This window comes from Apium graveolens, chromosome 6 (assembly GCF_009905375.1).
Source record: "Apium graveolens cultivar Ventura chromosome 6, ASM990537v1, whole genome shotgun sequence".
Lineage (NCBI taxonomy): Eukaryota > Viridiplantae > Streptophyta > Magnoliopsida > Apiales > Apiaceae > Apium > Apium graveolens.
The window spans coordinates 185,403,387-185,422,835 of record NC_133652.1 but is presented as its reverse complement, the minus strand read 5'-3'; positions in this window follow the sequence as shown (position 1 = coordinate 185,422,835).

The window sequence follows — 19,449 nt, the reverse complement described above, 5'->3', positions numbered from 1 at the left end:
CATCTAAAAGATGATGCTCACTTGCACTAGATTTTGGCTTCTCCAACAGAGTTAAAGAAGGAAAATCAGGGATTGATGTGTTGATCATATCCACATCCAGAGAATTTGTGGGAGAGTTTGGTGTTTGTGGTGCTTCAATGATTAAAGATTTTGGCTGTAACTCCACATTTATTGGAGCCACATCAAACTGAATTTGAGATGGTGTAGTGACTGAGTCTTTAGCTGCAGTTTGCACTATGTGTTCCTTGTGCTTCTCCAATGGTTTTAGATCTCTTCTTTCTGGCATAAGTTTGGGGTGAGCTTGTGTCCCTTACCCACTTGGCCTGTGCTCCTGGTTGGGAGCTTGTTTCAATAGTAGCATCATTTTGGGAGGATGAAACTAGAGTTGTGTTAATTTCCTTATTAATCACCACAGTTTGTTGGGAAACTGTGGTGTGGCTAGGCTTGGGTACACTCATCTCTCCATCCTTATTCTCGGGGTTTATTTGATGTTGTTATTCCCATTGGACTAACAATGAGATTTATAGAAGGGGGGTTGAATGTAAATCTCAAAACTTTTTCAAGTTTTGAGCAGTTTCTAAGGCTAAGTGTTTTTGAGAACAATTGTGTGAATTGCTTGAAGCTAATACAGACAGATATATATTCAAACACAAATGTAAAGAACACAAAGAACTTAAAAACTTTTCTGGTGGATTTGTTGTTCCACCAGAGATGTGTTATTTCAGAAAATCTGTGATTCAAAGAATTAAATCACAGCTGCTTCCTAGTACAAACTAGATGATTTTCTCTCTGGATATTTCTAAACAGCTCAGGAAAATTCTTATTTCTAATTACTAGCTGGTACTTGGTTTATATATTACCAAGCTTACAAGTGAAGATAAAACTATAAAATACAATTAAAAAGATTCTTCACATGTTTCTTCTTCATTTCTCTATCAAATGCAATTTAGGCTTGGCTGTAGATCTTTGAATACTTCCTTGTTTGCATCAGAATGGAAATGCTGCATTTTCTTGATTCCTCCTAGAGGCTTCCATATTCCAGTTTGTCTCTGTCAACCCATGTGCCTCTGTCAGCTTATGAATTGTCACTATCAACTGCTAATTAACTAAGCATACGTTGAAGATTTCATCCGTTAATGCCTTATCCATTGAGGCTTTATTCGTTGAAGCTTTATCCGTTGATGCATTATCAGTTGAAGTCTTTATCCGTTGAAGCACTTATCTGTTGATGAATATTATCCATTGAAGCATTAGAGACATCCGTTGAAGCTTTGTTTCTTATCCGTTGAAGGTCTTCAATATCCGTTGATACTTCTTCACTTATACAAAGTTACAAGGCATGAAATATTTACAATTAGCCCTCCTATTTGCATATCCACTAGTAGTCAACATGACTGATAATTTCCTACAACATCTAAGAATTACAACTTGAATCCAGAGAATGAAATGTGCTACAATACTAAACTTATTGCTAAGTAAAGCTACTCCTTCAACGGATAGCCAAGATGGTCTTATCCGTTAAGGCTACAAACACTAGATTTCTACTTAAGTGTTTTGTTTAACTTATCATCAAACTAATACATATATTCCTAACAATCTCCCCCTATTTATGTCTACTAGAACTGTAGGCATAAATTTGGGTTTAGCTTGATGATAACAAAACACTTGACAAATATATAAACTGTAATAAAGCAGAAATTCAAAAGTGCTACAAAAATATGTATGCTGAGATGGAATTGAAGAATTAAATTGTTTTCAAGGGTGCTCCTTTAGACTGAGCAGATTAATTTCTTTTCCTTTGATTCCTTGTTTTCTTTCCTAGCCTCCTGTCATTCTCCTCTATTTGAAGTTGAAGTTGTCTGTAGAATTCAGCTTCATCTTCTTCATTGATGTCCAACTTAGATTGCATATCCTTGAGAGTTTCATTACTGGCAATCTTGAGCTGATCTTTAATTCTGAAAAATCTTCTGACTCCTTTGTTATCTCTGAACTCCATCAACCAATGAGGTGATTTGTGAACTGTAATTCCTCTTTCTTGAATGAGTAATGTTCTAGGCAAAGCATTGGGCTCCCTCCAAGTTTTCCTTATGTTGGCAATCTTGTTGAGAATCTCAGTCTTGGCAGTCCTGGTAAAGCCAGAATCCCTTTGTATGGCTGAGTAGACTCTAATCAAGGTAGAGTAGCCTTCATTCAGAATTCTGTAAAGAGGCCAGGTTCTTTCCCCATCTCCTTTGTATTTGAACACTAGTCTTTCTGGTAGCTGTCTGTAGGCAGCTATTCCCCTTACTTCCTCCAGCTCATCCAGATAGAGTTCAATGTCTAAAAATTCTTTTATGTCACATATGTGAACATAATCATCCTTAGAGGCTTGAGGCTTAGGCTTAGGCTTCTGTGTGAATTTGATTGAGGCTTTAGAGGGTGTTGATTTGATTCTTCTTTTCTGCTTCTTTGATGGTGGAGAAGAGGTTAGGAAGGTGGGCAATTTGATGGTGTCCCAATCAATTGGTTCCTCCTTGGGAATGATTGTTTCACCATGAATGTTCATGAAGGGGTCAGACACAATGGGTTCAGGAATAGAGGGTAGTGGTTTGGATTTTGATTGGGTTTCTTCAGTCTTATCTACCATCTTTCTCTTTGCATTGGCCTTCTTTCTGTTCCCTTTCTGCCATTCTTCTCTTTCCTTACTTCTCTCTTCCATATCAGTATCAACCATGTCCTTCATAGCTTCATCTTCACTTTTGTCTTCAATTTCTTTTTGTTCTTCAGCCTGACTTGACTTTAGCTGTTTTTCAAGCTTTGCTTGTGCTCTTTTGTCAGCCTTTAGCTGTTTGGCTTCTTCCTTCAACCTTCTGGTTTCTTCCCTCTTGGCTATTGAGAATTTGGGATGTCCTTGCATCACACATATGCTCTTTCCCTCTCTGAAGATAATAGCCATGTTCCTCCTTACAGCCACATCCATGATCTCTTTGAGCTTTGTGATACTTCTACCCAAAAGCTTGTCCTCATCAGCCTTTGGAAGAGGAAAATCCACTTCTTTCAGAGGATTCTTTGTAGAGTCCTTAATGGATCTGTTGTTGGGCTTGAGAACCATATGTTTCAGATCCTTGGAAGAAGTCTCTCCAACCTTATTCCTCCCTACTGGCTTGAGCTCCATAATAATTGATTCCACTTTTGTGCTATACTTCACAGATTGTGATTGAGAAGTTGTAGAACCAAAAATTTGTTGCATCTTTTCATCAATCTTCTTCCTTTGCTCTTTGACTTGCAATTCAGCTGCTGTTATCTGGATTAGATCAATTCCATCAAGCTTTCCTTTGATTTGAATAATTGGAGAAGTGGTGATGGCAGGAACTAGCACTTGAGATATTTGAACTTTTGTTGATGGCTCTCCTTCCCCTTCCCCTTTATTCTCCCCCTTTTTGTTATCATCAAGGGTAGGGGTCAAGCCTTGTGCTTTTGCCAGCTGCATGAGTAGATTTGTTTGAGTTTGTTGATTCTGAAGAATGGTGACCATAGACTCTTCAATGATCTGAACTCTGGATTCCAATTTGGCCAGTCTCTTGTCAGCATCAGATTCTTTCCTCAGTCTCCCCAACAAATCTTGCATAGTACCATAAGGTATGACTGAATCCAACTTCTCAGCATTGTAGGATTTCAGATCAACAATGTCCTACTTGAGCTCATCCACACTTAGATTATGTCTGAAGTGCTGCAACTGCAAGAGATGCAGAGATTCCAGATGAGCTTGAAGAATTGCCTTGGTACCAACATCTGTAGTCTCCTGAAGGGCCTTCGGAATTGTCATGACTTGTCTAACCAAAGTGACACCAAACTCTCCTGGTGTTGATACTTTTGCCCATGCCCATTCAGGAAGATCTGGAACAGAACTTGGGCCTGCTACTCCCCCTAAGTTCATGCTCTCATCCAAAGAATCAGAGTCATCATCATTAGAATTTACTCCAAATTCTTTAGATGGCTAACCAGCTTCAGAAGGCAGCCTGTTAACAGCAGCTTTGTCTCTGAGAAGAGATTCTGAAGTGTGTACAATGTTTAATGTCTGTTCTGCCTCCACATTGCCCTGAGCAGCCAATAATTGATAGGCTGAAACAGGATGAGTAAAAGTGTCAGCATCCAAGGAAATGTTATCAATTACAGCTTTGTAATGTTGCTGAAATTGTCTTTCCTTTTCTACATCATCCACTTTCATTGACTCACTAGCAATGGCTGGATCCACCCTTATAGCTTCTATACCTGCCTTTCTCTCATTTTCTCTATTTTCTTGCATCAGGGGCTCCCCCTGGCTCACACACACCCTCACACCCTCACCCTCACCTTCTAAGGTGGCACTCCCCTCACTCACTTTTGCCATGCTGGAAGAAATAGCATGCATATGGTGACTCTCAACCTCTCCTTTTGTCTGGGAGCAACCCAGCCTCTCACTCAAAAGATCACTCCCTTCCCTCAAACCTAAAAGTGATTGTACAATAACCATGTCCTCTACAGTTGGAATTGTTTCTGTTATGTGTGTAGAGACTATCAACGGATATGGAGTATCCGTTGAAGTGGAAACTGATGGTATCAACGGATAACTGTTGTTAAGCTTATCCTTTGAAGAACAACCACTTGTCAACGGATGAGAGATATCCATTGAAGAAGGAAAAGATGTAGATATAGAAAGTGATATAATTGTTGAATCTGTGTGAATTGATTTTAAGTGAGGTGACACAAATTCTTCAACCATATCTGAAAGAATTGGCTGATGATCCAACAAATCATCTAAAAGATGATGATCATCAGGTTTTAAGTGGGGCTCCTCCCTGAGTTTTAATGAGGGAGAATCAGGAATTGATGTGAATATCATATCCACATCCAGAGAGGGTGATGGAGAGTTTGATGATTGGTGTGTTTCTATTATGAGAGAATGGGGTTGTGACACCACATTTGCTGGAATCACATCAAGCTGAATTTGAGAAGGCTCAGATACAGGTGGATGTATCTGTGCTGTGTGTGCCCCTTGTGTGGAAACTAGGGTCTTGGCCTTCTTCTTCCTTGAAAAGGCTTTAATTGGTGAATGTGTGGCTTCAGTGTCCCTCCCCCTTTTGTTCTGTATCCCTGGTTGGAGACTATTTTCAATAGTTACATCCTTTTGGGAGGATGCAACTAGGGATGTGTTAGACTCCTTTTGAACCACCACAGTCTTTTGAGAGACTGTGGCTTGGCTGGCTTGAGTACCACTCACCTTTCCCACCTTATCCTGGGGGGTTTCTTGATGTTCACCCCTCCCCTCACCACTCACACCCTGTTCACTCCCTTCAAGGTTTATGGTAGTTGTTACAACTGTTGTCTTTTGAGAAACAACAGAGGTAGTTTTCTTTGACTTGAGTTTTGAAACTTTAGTTTTGGTGGATTTCGTAGGAACCTATTTGGACAAAGACACAGATTCCATGGCCACACTAGAAGGCAAAGAAACAATGGGGTTGGAAATAGTAGGAGTTATAGAAGTGTTTACATCACTTACCTGTGGTGCATTCATGATTGGCAAATATACCAATGGCACCTGGCTGTTGAGGTTCATTCTCAAAAGGTCTGCAAGGACCCTTTTCTCTTGTGCCCAGCATTTGAGTTTATTATTCTCATTTGATATAACAAATCCTTCAGCAACATGGTTAGCCAATAACATAAAAAATCTAGCATAGTAGATGTTATGTGGTCTATTAGCTTTGTTACCTAATTTGGAACCTAATTCTAGCATGACACAGTTGCTAAAATTAAAGTACCTATCAGAAACTAGCATATAAAGCATATTAACAAGAGAGGAAGTTATGGCATCAAAATTGCTAATCTTCCCAGAGAAAACCTTAATAAAGGCATCTCCAAGAAAACTCCATTCTTTCCTAAGGCCTTTCCTTCTAATGCTACCTAAACTAGTAGAATCAAAAGCATAGCCTATGGAATCTAACATAGCAGATACATCTTTATCAGTGTGTGGTGTTATGGCATTATTCTCAGGCAACTTAAAGCAAGACTGTATATCATCACAGTTAATGAAATAATCCTTACCTTTGAGAGAGAAGGCAATAGTCATATATGTGGAGTTGAACTCTGCAGTTGTCCAAATCTCCTCAATCACCTCACAGTAGATGGTTGGGGCTTCCAGCATTGCATAGCTCAGTTTGCAGTTTTTGATGAAGTCCATCATCTTGTGATAATCAGAATGGGCTTCATTCTTTTCAACCAAGGCTACGAAATTATTCTTTTCATAAACAAATCTTGTTTGAGACATAATTTTGACTACTGGTGCCATTGTTGTGAGTAGAGGTTGCAGAGAAAAACTTGAGAATTTTGGGAGAGAAGGAGAATGAAAATTGCAAGAAAGCGTAAAGTGAAAATAAGAGTTCAATGGGCTTTTATACTTTCTTGAATTAAAACGTAAATAAAATGATACTTTTAAGTAAATTACAGCCGTTCAAGAATAAATAAAACTGTAGAAATTCTAAACTGCCTTTAAAACAAATACATACAACAATGTATATCTGTATCAACGGTTAAGTAAAGAAATCAACGGCTGTGACTTACTGAAAGTAACTGATGTGACACTTCAACGGATAAGGTAAATAGTTATCCGTTGATGACCAACACTATTTTATCCGTTGAGGGATAAAATTACCAGAAATGTATTTGTCTTTCAACGGATAATGAACATCCGTTGGTAGAACAATTTTGGCTTTCAACGAATAGGGAATATTCGTTGATAGGATAGGTCTTTCTTAAAGCCAACTTTGTTCTTGCAGCAAATTCATTTCAGGCTTCAATGCAGATTATATAGAGGACATAAATTTATGAATAATTAAGCATGCCTAGCTCACTTACTAATCTTGTGAATGTTGATTTATCAAGTGGCTTGGTAAATATGTCTGCAATCTGCTTTTCACTTGGAAAAAAATGAAGTTCCACTGTACCTTTCATCACATGTTCCCTAATGAAGTGGTACTTGATATCAATGTGCTTGGTTCTTGAGTGCTGCACTGGATTTTCAGTAATGGCAATGACACTTGTGTTATCACAGAATATTGGAATTTTGTCAACAGTCAAACCATAGTCAAATAGTTGATTCCTCATCCATAGTATCTGTGCACAGCAACTACCAGCAGCAATGTACTCAGCTTCAGCTGTTGATGTAGAAACAAAATTTTGCTTCTTGCTAAACCATGACACAAGCTTGTTCCCTAGAAATTGACAGGTGCCAGTTGTGCTTTTCCTGTCAATTTTACAGCCTGCATAATCTACATCTGAGTAGCCAATTAGATCAAAACCAGACTCTCTAGGGTACCAAATTCCTAGATTTGGAGTCCCTTTGAGATATCTGAAGATTCTTTTAGTAGCCACTAAGTGAGATTCTTTAGGGTCAGCTTGAAATCTAGCACAGAGACATGTAGAAAATATTATATCAGGTCTACTAGCAGTTAAATATAAAAGTGAGCCAACCATGCCTCTATAACTTGAAATATCCACAGACTTTTCAGCCTTGTTTAATTCAAGCTTGGTGGCAGTGGCCATGGGAGTTTTTGCAGATGAACAATCCATTAAGTCAAACTTCTTTAAAAGATCATAAATGTATTTAGTTTGACTAATGAAAATTCCATCACTAACTTGTTTAACTTGTAAACCAAGAAAATAAGTTAGCTCTCCCATTATGCTCATTTTATATTTACTTCGCATTAACTTAGCAAACTTTTTACAAAGCTTATCATCTGTAGATCCAAATATAATATCATCTACATAAATTTGAACAAGTATTTTAGAGCCATTAACATTTCTAAAGAAGAGAGTTTTGTCAACAGTACCTCTTGTGAAGTGATTATCTAGATGGAATTTTGACAAAGTCTCATACCAGGCTCTAGGTGCTTGCTTTAGTCCATAGAGTGCTTTCAACAGATAATACGCATAGTCTGGAAAGTTTGGATCTTCAAATCCTGGAGGTTGGCTTACATAAACTTCTTCCTCCAATTCCCCATTTAGAAATGCACTCTTGACATCCATTTGATAGACTTTGAAATTGGCATGGGCTGCATAGGCTAGAAAGATTCTGATGGCCTCAAGTCTAGCAACTGGAGCAAATGTTTCATCAAAATCTATTCCTTCTTGTTGAGAATAGCCTTTAGCAACCAATCTGGCTTTATTCCTTATGATAATGCCATTTTCATCCATCTTGTTTCTGAATACCCATTTTGTGTCAATAGAACTCTTGTTCTTTAGCTTGGGTACCAGCTTCCATACTTTGTTCCTTTCAAATTGGTTTAGCTCCTCTTGCATTGCTAAAATCCAATCTGGATCCAATAGAGCTTCTTCCACTCTCTTAGGTTGCTCCTGTGATAGAAAGCTATTATACAGACATTCATCTTGAGTAGCCCTTCTAGTTTGCACTTTAGATGTAGCATCACCAATGATCAGTTCAAAAGGGTGATTCTTGGTCCATTTCCTTTGAGGTGGTAGATTAGCTCTAGATGAGGTTGCCTCAGTATTGTCATGATGTGAGATAGAATGTTGATTGGTTGAAACTCCCCCTGAGTTGCTGATCCTTTGAAAGGAATTGGGAGCTCTATCAACTGATGAAGTGAATTGATTATCCGTTGACAGACTGTGATCAAGGATGCTTCATTATGAACTTCAACGGATGATGCACTTTGTCTTTCAACGGATGCTGCATTGCTCCTTTCAACGGAAGCTGAATTATGACTTTCAACGGATGCAGCATTCTATGCATTATCCAAAGGCAGATTCTCAATTCTTCTTGAGATGCCTTCTTCATCATTCTCATATTCACTATCATCACAATATATCTCAATGTTGTCAAATTTGAGTCCTTCATGATATCCCTCATCTGTTAGTCCATCAATCTTTTTATCATCAAACACAACATGCACAGATTCTATGACAATGTTGGTTCTTAGATTGTAGACCCTATATGATTTTCCAGCAGAATAACCAACAAATATTCCTTCATCAGCCTTTGCATCAAACTTTCCTTTATGATCAGATTGATTCCTTAAGATGTAACATTTGCAACCAAAGACATGCAGAAAGTTTAAAGTTGGTTTTCTTCTCTTGAATAATTGATAGGGAGTCATGCCTTTTGCCTGATTGATTAGAGAAATATTCTGAGTGTAACATGCACAGTTAACAGCCTCAGCCCAAAAGTAAGTTGGGAGTTTTGACTCTTCAAGCATTATCCTTGCAGCTTCAATTAGTGATCTGTTCTTCCTTTCCACCATACCATTTTGTTGTGCAGTCCTTGGAGCTGAGAACTCATGCATGATCCCATTTTCTTCACAGAACAACTTCATGGTTGAATTCTTGAACTCAGTTCCATTGTCACTCCTAGTATTCCTTACTTTGAAATCAGGATGATTGTTGACTTGCTTGATATGATTGATAATGATTTCATTAGCTTCATCCTTTGATCCAAGAAAATAGACCCATGAAAACTTAGAGAAATCATCAACAATCACTAGGCAATATCTTTTCCTTGAAATTGACAATACATTGACTGGTCCAAAAAGATCCATGTGTAGCAGTTGTAATGGTTCATCAATTGCAGATTCAAGCTTCTTACTGAATGATACTTTCTTTTGCTTTCCTTTCTGACAAGCATCACACAGTCCATCCCTTGTGAATTCCACTAGAGGCATTCCTCTAACTAAGTCCTTTTGACTAGATCATTCATTGTCTTGAAATTCAAATGGGACAGCTTCTTGTGCCATAGCCAACTTTCAACTGTACTTGCTTTGCTGAAAAGACAAGTAATGGATTCTGCATCTGTAGAGTTGAAGTCAGCTAAGTACACATTCCCTTTTCTAACTCCAGTTAGAACCACTTTATTGTCCTTTTTACTTGTGACAATACAGGCTTCAGAATTGAAGGAAACAGTATTCCCTCTGCACATAGTTGACTGATGCTCAATAAGTTGTGTTTGAGACCATCAACCAATGCAACTTCATCAATGATGACATTTTCTTTTGAAATCAAGCCATATCCCATAGTGAATCCTTTGCTGTCATCTCCAAAGGTTATGCTAGGGCCAGCTCTCTCCTTAAACTCTGTGAGCAGGGTGAAATCTCCTGTCATGTGTCTTGAACAGCCACTGTCCAAGTACCATAGATTCCTTCTTTTTCCCTGCACACAACAAAATCAATCAAGTTGATTTTGGTACCCAAGTTTCCTTGGGTCCAGCTTTGTTAGTCTTTTTCCTAGACTTCATTCCTCCTGCATCTTTTGACTTAGGTAACTTTGGGTCAACCTTGATCTCAGATGTGGTTGGTTGAAGTGTAGGGTTAGTCACAGAATCACTTAGCACATTTGATTGAATTTGATAAGGCATGGATTGTGCAAACATGTTATTCCACATAGGCATATTGTATGGCATTTGAGGCATACTAAATGCAGTAAAATAAGGATTATTAATATATGGCATGTTAGCAAAATATGCATGGGGATTCTGATGAGACATAACAGGCATAGCATGCAGAGGTGACATAGACATGTTAGGCATGGAGGGATTTGAAGACATGGGAGCATTTTTAACAGATTTGCAATTATCAGATAGGTGATTAACACTTTTACAATGCACACAGCTTTTTCTAGGAGCATACCTATCAGGTGTGTAATTGTTATGTTTATTAATCCCTACCTTCCCATTTCTTTTAGATTTTCTTTTAGTTTCCTTTTTATCCTCAACCAACTTAAGCCTATTTTTCAGCTGATCTAAAGTCATGTGTCCTATATTCACCTTACTGACATCTTTGGATGTGCTAGCTCCTTCTTTGACAAAGTTCTTGAGAGTTGAATCATTCTTCTTATTGAGATTTTTATTTTTAAAATTACTTGCCTGTTTTAATTGATGAGCCTTAACGGATGCTCCTTATCTTCCTTCAACGGATAACTTTCATCATCCGTTGATTCCACATCCGTTGACAATCCATCAATTAATTCTAACTCCTTTTTGTTTTTCTTCCAGGCATCCTCACAGAATGATTCAATTCCCTGAACCTTGGCAATCTGAAAGCTAACATCCCTAGATGTTTTCCAGGCCTTGATTACCTCTTGCTCACTTTCTAACTATTTAGAAAGAATTTCTACTTTCTTAACAACTTCTTCTAGTTCACTTTCAACAGTCAAGCATTTAAGTTTAATCTTTTCAAGCTCAATTACCTAATTCTCTAACACAACATTCCTATCACTTAAAAACACATTATTCTCTTTGATCCTAGTGTTTTCTTTAGCTAGTGATTTAAGGGAAACACACAAATGATATAATTAATTGGACATATCATTTATGGCTTCATTACATTCATGTTTAGAAAGCTGAGAGAGATCAGTAGTAATTACCTGGTTGCTTGATGAACTAGTTTCATTTTCATCAGAATTAGCCATCAGGGCTAGGTTGACATATTCCATATCATCATCTTCATTGACCCCATCTGCTGCCCAATCATCTTGAGTGAGAAAAACTCTTTCCTTTTATTTGAGCAAATCAAAATACTTCTTTTTGTGATCAACTTGCTCAAATTTCTTTTTATCAGAGGTTGGCTTCCTACACTCACTTGCAAAGTGTCCACTAATGCCACAGTTGTAACATTTAAACTTTGATTTATCCACCATGTTTTTGTTTGGCTTAGTGAATTTTGTATTTTTCTTGAACTTCATCTTTGCAAACCTCCTGGACAGAAAAGCCAGATGTTCATCAATATCATCAGAGTCATCCTGACTGGAATTGTCTTCATCCTCAGCTACTTGCTCTTTACCCTTACTTGATTCTGATTTGCTTGTGCCAATTTTGAGACTTGGCATTGTCTTTTCCTCATTCATGGCTTCAACCTTCTCACTGTCAGCTACAAGTGCAACTGATCCTCCTTTTCTCTTTCCCTTTTCCAACAGCTCATCTTGCTCCATCTCAAGTTCATATGTCTTCAAAATTCCATATAATCTTTCAAGTGTGAAGTCCTTATAATATTGAGAATTTCTTAGAAAAACAGTCATAAGCTTCCATTCCTTGGGTAGAGACCTTAGAAATTTTAAATTGGAGTCCTTGACTTGGTACACTCTCCCATACAGCTTCAATCCATTCAACAGTTTCTGAAATCTGTTGAAGGTATCATTCAATGATTCTCCTTCTTCAAAGTGAAAATATTCATACTGTTGAATGAGAAGCTGCATTTTGTTTTCTCTAACTTGCTCAGTGCCTTCACAGATAAGCTGCACAGTATCCCAAATTTCCTTAGCAGTTTGGCTGTTGATGACATTGTCAAACATATCTTGATCCAGGCCATTAAACAGAATGTTCATGGCTTTCTTGTCCTTGTGGACCTCTTCAATATCTTCAACAGTCCATTCTGCCTTTGGCTTGGGAATAGACTGTCCAACAACAACTGTTGCAGTAGCAGCTGTGGCCACCTTGTGTGGGATGTGAGGACCATTTTCAATGCAGTTGATGTAGCTTTCATCTTGAGAGAGAAGATGTAAATGCATCTTCACCTTCCAGTGATGATAGTTATCTCTTTCCAGGATTGGAATCTTTACACCAATATCCTTCTTACTCATGATGTTAGCAGAATAGATCTTTAAACTCTTTGTATGTTAAGAGCACGCTCTGATACCAATTGTTATTCCCAGTGGACTAACAATGAGATTTACAGAAGGGGGGTTGAATGTAAATCTCAAAACTTTTTCAAGTTTTGAGAAGTTTCTAAGGCTAAATGTTTTTGAGAACAAGTGTGTGAATTGCTTGAAGCTAATACAGATAGATATATATATTCAAACACAAATGTAAAGAACACAAAGAACTTAAAAACTTTTCTGATGGATTTGTTGTTCCACCAGAGATGTGTTATTTCAGAAAATCTGTGATTCAAAGAATTAAATCACAGCTGCTTCCTAGTACAAACTAGATGATTTTCTCTCTGGATATTTTTAAACAGCTCAGGAAAATTCTTATTTCTAATTACTAGCTGCTACTTGGTTTATATATCACCAAGCTTACAAGTGAAGACAAAACTGTAAAATACAATTAAAAAGATTCTTCACATGTTTCTTCTTTATTTCTCTATCAAATGCAATTTAGGCTTGGCTGTAGATCTTTGAATACTTCCTTGTTTGCATCAGAATGGAAATGCTGCATTTTCTTGATTCCTCCTAGAGGCTTCCACATTCCAGTTTGTCTCTGTCAACCCATGTGCCTCTGTCAGCTTGTGAATTGTCACTATCAACTGCTAATGAACTAAGCATCCGTTGAAGCTTTCATCCGTTGATGCCTTATCCGTTGAGGCTTTATCCGTTGAAGCTTTATCCGTTGATGTATTATCAGTTGAAGTCTTTATCCCTTAAAGCACTAATCCGTTGATGGATATTATCCGTTGAAGCATTAGAGACATCCGTTGAAGCTTTGTTTCTTATCCGTTGAAGGTCTTCAATATCCGTTGATACTTCTTCACTTCTACAAAGTTACAAGGCATGAAATATTTACAATTAGCCCTCCTATTTGCATATCCACTAGTAGTCAACATGATTGATAATTTCCTACAACATCTAAGAATTACAACTTGAATCCAGAGAATGAAATGTGCTACAATACTAAACTTATTGCTAAGTAAAGCTACTCCTTCAATGGATAGCCAAGATGGTCTTATCCGTTGAGGCTACAAACACTAGATTTCTACTTAAGTGTTTTGTTTAACTTATCATCAAACTAATACACATATTCCTAACAGATGTTCACCCTGTCCCTCACCTACCTTACCACCCTTCACACTCCCCTCTTTAGTTTTGGTAGATTTTGCAACTGGTTTCTTTTGAGAGAAACTAGAGGGAGTTTTCTTTGTTTTGGATTTGGAAATTTTTGTTTTGGTGGCTTGGGTAGGCATCTGTTGGGTCATTGACACAGATGCCATAGCCACACTCAAAGGCAAAGAAATTTGGGAGGTAGGAATAGTAGAGACAATGGTGATTACCTCACTTACCTGAGGGCCCTCCATGATTGGAAAATAGAAAAGGGCACCTGTTTGTGATGATTTTCTCTGTTAAGATCTGTAATCACTCTCCTTTCTTGAACCCAACAATCTACTTTGTTGGTTGGGTTCTCAATAGCAATATCCTGAATAAGATGGTTAGCAAGAATCATAAAGAATCTAGCATCATAGATATTTTTAGCTCCCATTTTAATTTTTCCTAACTTATAACCTAACTCAAACATAATCATGTCACTGAAATTATGGTAATTATCAGTAACCAACATATAAAGCATGTTAAGCATGGTAGTGTCGACAAAATCAAAATTACTTATCTTACCAAAAAACACCTTGGTAACTGCATCACATAAATAACTCCACTCTTTTCTAAGACCTAGACTTCTAATCTCACTTAACTCAGTGGTAGGAAGAGCATATCCAATATAATTAAGCATGGTAACTAAATTAGCATCTGTGTGTGGTTCAGTAGTGTTCTCAGGAATCTTAAAGCATGCTTGAATTGTGTACTTGTTAATGCAAAATTGCTTACCTTTAAGAGTAAAAGTTATGGTTTTGTCAGTAGACTGGTCCTCAGCAGTAGTCCATATCTCTTCCACAACTTCACAATAGATTGTGGGTAATTTCAGCATGGCATAATTGAGTTTGCATCCCTTCACAAAGTCTATCATTTTGTAAAAATCTTCAGATGCCGGAATTTCTTTGTTCACAAGAGCTACAAAATTATTCTTCTCATAGATGAATCCTAACTGAGACATGATTTTGACTACTTGTGTATTGTTAAAGTTAGTAAATTTGCAGTAAGGATGAGGATTTTGCTTTGAGGAAGAAGATAGCAGTTAGTTGCAATAGAGAATGATAAAAGTTAAAATAAACTTGAAGTAAGGCTTTTATGTATTCTCAGATTAAAATGGAATAAAAATTAAAGTTAAAAATTAAAGACCCAATCAAAATTGCCCAAAATAGCAGTTTAAAAAACAAAATAAATTGTCAAAATTCTGTCAATTATCTGTCGTGATATAATTACAGACTGTAAGTATATCCGATGGATAATGTTCAGTACTTTTAACGGCTAAGATGTAGACAATTCGATGGATGAAGATAAAGCAATTATCCGTCGGGTATAAAATAATCCAAAAAAGTAATTGATTTTTACCAAGCTATTCTATTTTGACGGATGATCCAACTCGATGGATAATGACCATCCGTCGAGATGTAAATTTTGACTTAGCCAAAATTTTATCTAAAACAGAAAAATCAATTAAGTTTCTGGCTGCATTACAACTTGAAAAATTATCAGAAATAATTTAAGAATAATTGAGCATACCTAACTCACTTACCAACCTAGTAAAGGTGGATTCAACAAGTGGCTTAGTAAAGATATCTGCAAGCTGCTTTTCACTTGGAACAAAATGAAGTTCCACTGTACCATTCATCACATGCTCCCTAATGAAGTGGTACTTGATGTCTATGTGCTCTGTTCTTGAATGTTGTACTGGATTTTCAGTTATGGAAATTGCACTTGTGTTATAACAGAAAATAGGAATTTTGTCCACTTGTAGACCATAGTCCAACAATTGGTTTTTCATCCGTAAAATATGTGCACAACAACTACCAACAACAACATATTCAGCTTCAGCTGTAGAAGTAGAAACTGAATTTTGCTTTTTACTGAACTAGGATACAAACTTGTTTCCTAGAAATTGACAGGTTCCTACTGTACTTTTTCTATCTATTTTACAACCTGCATAATCTGCATCAGAATAATTAGTTAAATCAAAACCAGAATCTTTAGGGTACCAAATGCCAAGTTTTGGTGTTCCCTTGAGATATCTGAAAATTCTCTTAATAGCTACTAAGTGAGACTCTCTAGGATCAGCCTGAAATCTAGCACAAAGACATGTAGCAAACATTATATCTGGCCTACTAGCTATTACGTACAGAAGTGAGCCAGCCATGCCTCTATAGCTTGAAATATCCACAGACTTTTCAGTAGTGTTTAATTCAAGTTTAGTTGCAGTGGCCATGGGAGTTTTTGCAAATGTGCAATTCATTAGATCAAACTTCTTTAAAAGATCATAATTATATTTGTTTTGACTAATGAATATTCCATCACTAATTTGCTTAACTTGTAAACCAAGAAAGTAAGTTAGTTCTCCCATCATGCTCATTTCATACTTACTTTGCATCAATTTGGCAAACTTTTTGCAAAGTTTTTCATCTGTAGAGCCAAATATAATATCACCTACATAAATTTGAACAAGTATACTAGAGCCATTAACATTTCTAAATAATAAAGTTTTATCAACAGTACCTCTTGTGAAGTGATTTTCTAAGAGAAACTTTGACAAAGTATCATACCAGGATCTAGGTGCTTGCTTCAATCCATAAAGTGCTTTCAAAAGATAGTAGACATATTCTGGAAAATTTGGATCTTCAAAACCAGGGGGCTGACTAACATAGACTTCCTCCTCCAAATCTCCATTCAGAATGGCTCTTTTGATATCCATTTGATACACTTTGAAATTGGCATGGGCTGCATAGGCTAAGAAAATTATGATGGCTTCAAGTCTTGCAACAGGAGCAAAAGTTTCATCAAAATCTATTCCTTCTTGTTGACAATAACCCTTAGCAACCAATCTAGCTTTTTTCCTGACAACTATGATATTTTCATCCATCTTGTTTCTGAATACCCACTTGGTGTCAATTGGATTCTTTCCTTTAGGATTGGTTACCAGCTTCCATACCTTGTTCCTTTCAAATTGGTTTAGCTCTCCCTGCATAGCTAAAACCCAATCAGGATCTAACAGAGCTTCTTCTACCTTCTTTGGGTCTTCCCTATAAAGAAAGCTGCTATACATACATTCTTCTTGAATTGCTTTCCTTGTTTGAACTCTAGAAGATGCATCACCAATAATGAGCTCAAAAGGGTGATCTCTAGTCCGTTTTCTCTGTTGTGGTAGATTAGCTCTAGATGAAGAGGCCTTATTGTTGTCATGATGATTAGTAGAGTTTTGATTATAAGAAACCCCCTGAGTTTATGGATCTTTGACTTAAAGATGGGGTTCTTTCTGTAAGTGATCTATTTTTACTCTCAGCGTCTCTCATTGTTTTGACGGATGATGCACTTTGTATCCCGATGGATGAAGCTGATTGTCTACCGACAGATGAAGCAGATTTTCTACCAATGGATAAAGCATTATATAACTCGACGAATATTGAATTATGTGTTTCATTCGTTGTAGATTTTTCTGCATTATCCTTAGTCACTATTTCTTGGTCACTTTCATTATCACTGTCATCATTAACCATCTCAACATTATCAAATTTGAGGCTTTCATGAAAATATCCATCTTGTAGTCCTTCAATCTTTTTATCATCAAACACAACATGTACAGATTCCAAAACAATGTTAATTCTTAGATTGTAGACTCTATATGCTTTCCCACAGCATATCCAACAAAAATTCCTTCATCTGCTTTGGCATCAAACTTTCCATGTTGATCAGTTTGATTCCTTAAGATATAACATTTACAGCCAAAGACATGTAGAAAGTTTAATGTTGGCTTCCTATTCTTGAACAATTGGTAGGGTGTAATGCATTTTGCTTGATTAACCAAAGAAATATTCTGAGTGTAGCATGCAGTATTTACAGCTTCAACCCAAAAATATGTTGGTAACTTTGATTCTTCTAGCATTATTCTTGCAGCTTCAATAAGAGATCTATTTTTCCTTTCCACCACTCCATTTTGTTTTGGAGTTCTAGCTGCAGAAAACTCATGCATAATCCTATTTTCTTCAAAAAATGATCTCATCACAGAATTCTTGAACTCAGTTCAATTATCACTCCTAATTCTTCTTACTTTGAGGTCAGGATGATTGTTGACTTCCCTTATGTGATTAGTGATGATTTCACTAGCTTCATCCTTGGATTTTAAAAAATATGTCCAAGAGAATTTTGAGAAATCATCTATAATTACTAGGAAATATCTTTTCCTAGAGACGGACAACACATTGACTGGTCCAAACAAATCCATGTGTAACAATTGCAAAGGTTCTTCAATTGTTAAATCAAGATTCTTTCATAATGATGCTTTAATCTACTTTCCCTTTTGGCAGGCATCACACAATCCATCCTTTAAAAACTCCACTTGAGGAATTCCTCTAACCAAATCTTTCTTGACTAGTTCATTCATGGTCTTGAAGTTTAGATGGGACAGCTTCATGTGCCATAGCCAACTTTCATCTTGACTTGCTTTACTGAGAAGACAATTTATTTATTCTGCATTTGATGAGTTGAAATCAGCTAGGTACATATTCCCTTTTCTCACTCCAGTGAGAACCACTTTGTTTCTTTTCTTGTTGGTCATAAAACAGGCTTCTGAATTGAAAGTGACTGAGTTGCCCTTATCACAAAACTAGCTGATACTCAACAGATTGTGCTTGAGTCCATCCACTAGGGCAACCTCTGCAATGATGACATTATCCTTTAAAATCAAGCCATATCCCACAGTATAACCCTTATTGTCATCTCCAAAAGTGATACATGGGCCAGCTCTTTCCTTGAACTTATTGAGTAGGGTAGAATCTCCAGTCATGTGCCTCGAGCAGCCACTATCTAGATACCAAAGATTCTTTCTGTTTCCCTGCACACATCAAAATCAAATCAAGTTGATTTTGGTACCCAATTTTCCTTGGGTCCTGCCTTGTTAGCCGTTTTCTTTAGTTTCTTATGTTTGACCTCATTTGCATTAGGTATTTCAGATTCATCCTTTGTTATTTGAGTTGGACCTTTGAAACTGTTCATTGAAGCAGAATTATCATGAACATTTTGGTTTACATGAAAAGGCATGCTGTTTACAACCATGTTATTCCAGTAAGGCATGCTAAATGGAATTTGAGACATACTAAATGCAACATAATAAGGATTAGGTGCAAATGGCATATTAGCAAATTGTGCATTTATATTCTGTGCAGGTAAAACATTCATAGGCATTACAGACATGGTAGTCATGTTGGGAAAAGAAGAAGGTGCAGATATGGGAGTAGGCATAGAAACTTTGCAATTAACAGACAAATGATTAATATTACCACACTTAACATAAATTTTTCTTGGAGCATATTTATCAGGTGTATAGTTGTTATGTTTGTTAATCCCTACTTTCCCATTTTATTTTTTTTCCTTTTTGATTTTGTTCTAACATCAATTTTTTCTAATCTGCCATTCAATTGCTTGATAGACAGATGCCCAACATTAACTCTCTTTTCTTTTCTCAATTGACTTGATTCTCCTGAAACAAAGCTTTTAGAAACTAATCCATATTTATCATTCAACTTAACTAGCTTAGCTTTGCTAACTGGCTTACTGACATTCGACAGATGTGGCTCATTGTCTTTCAACGAATAATCCTTTTGATTATTCGACGGATAA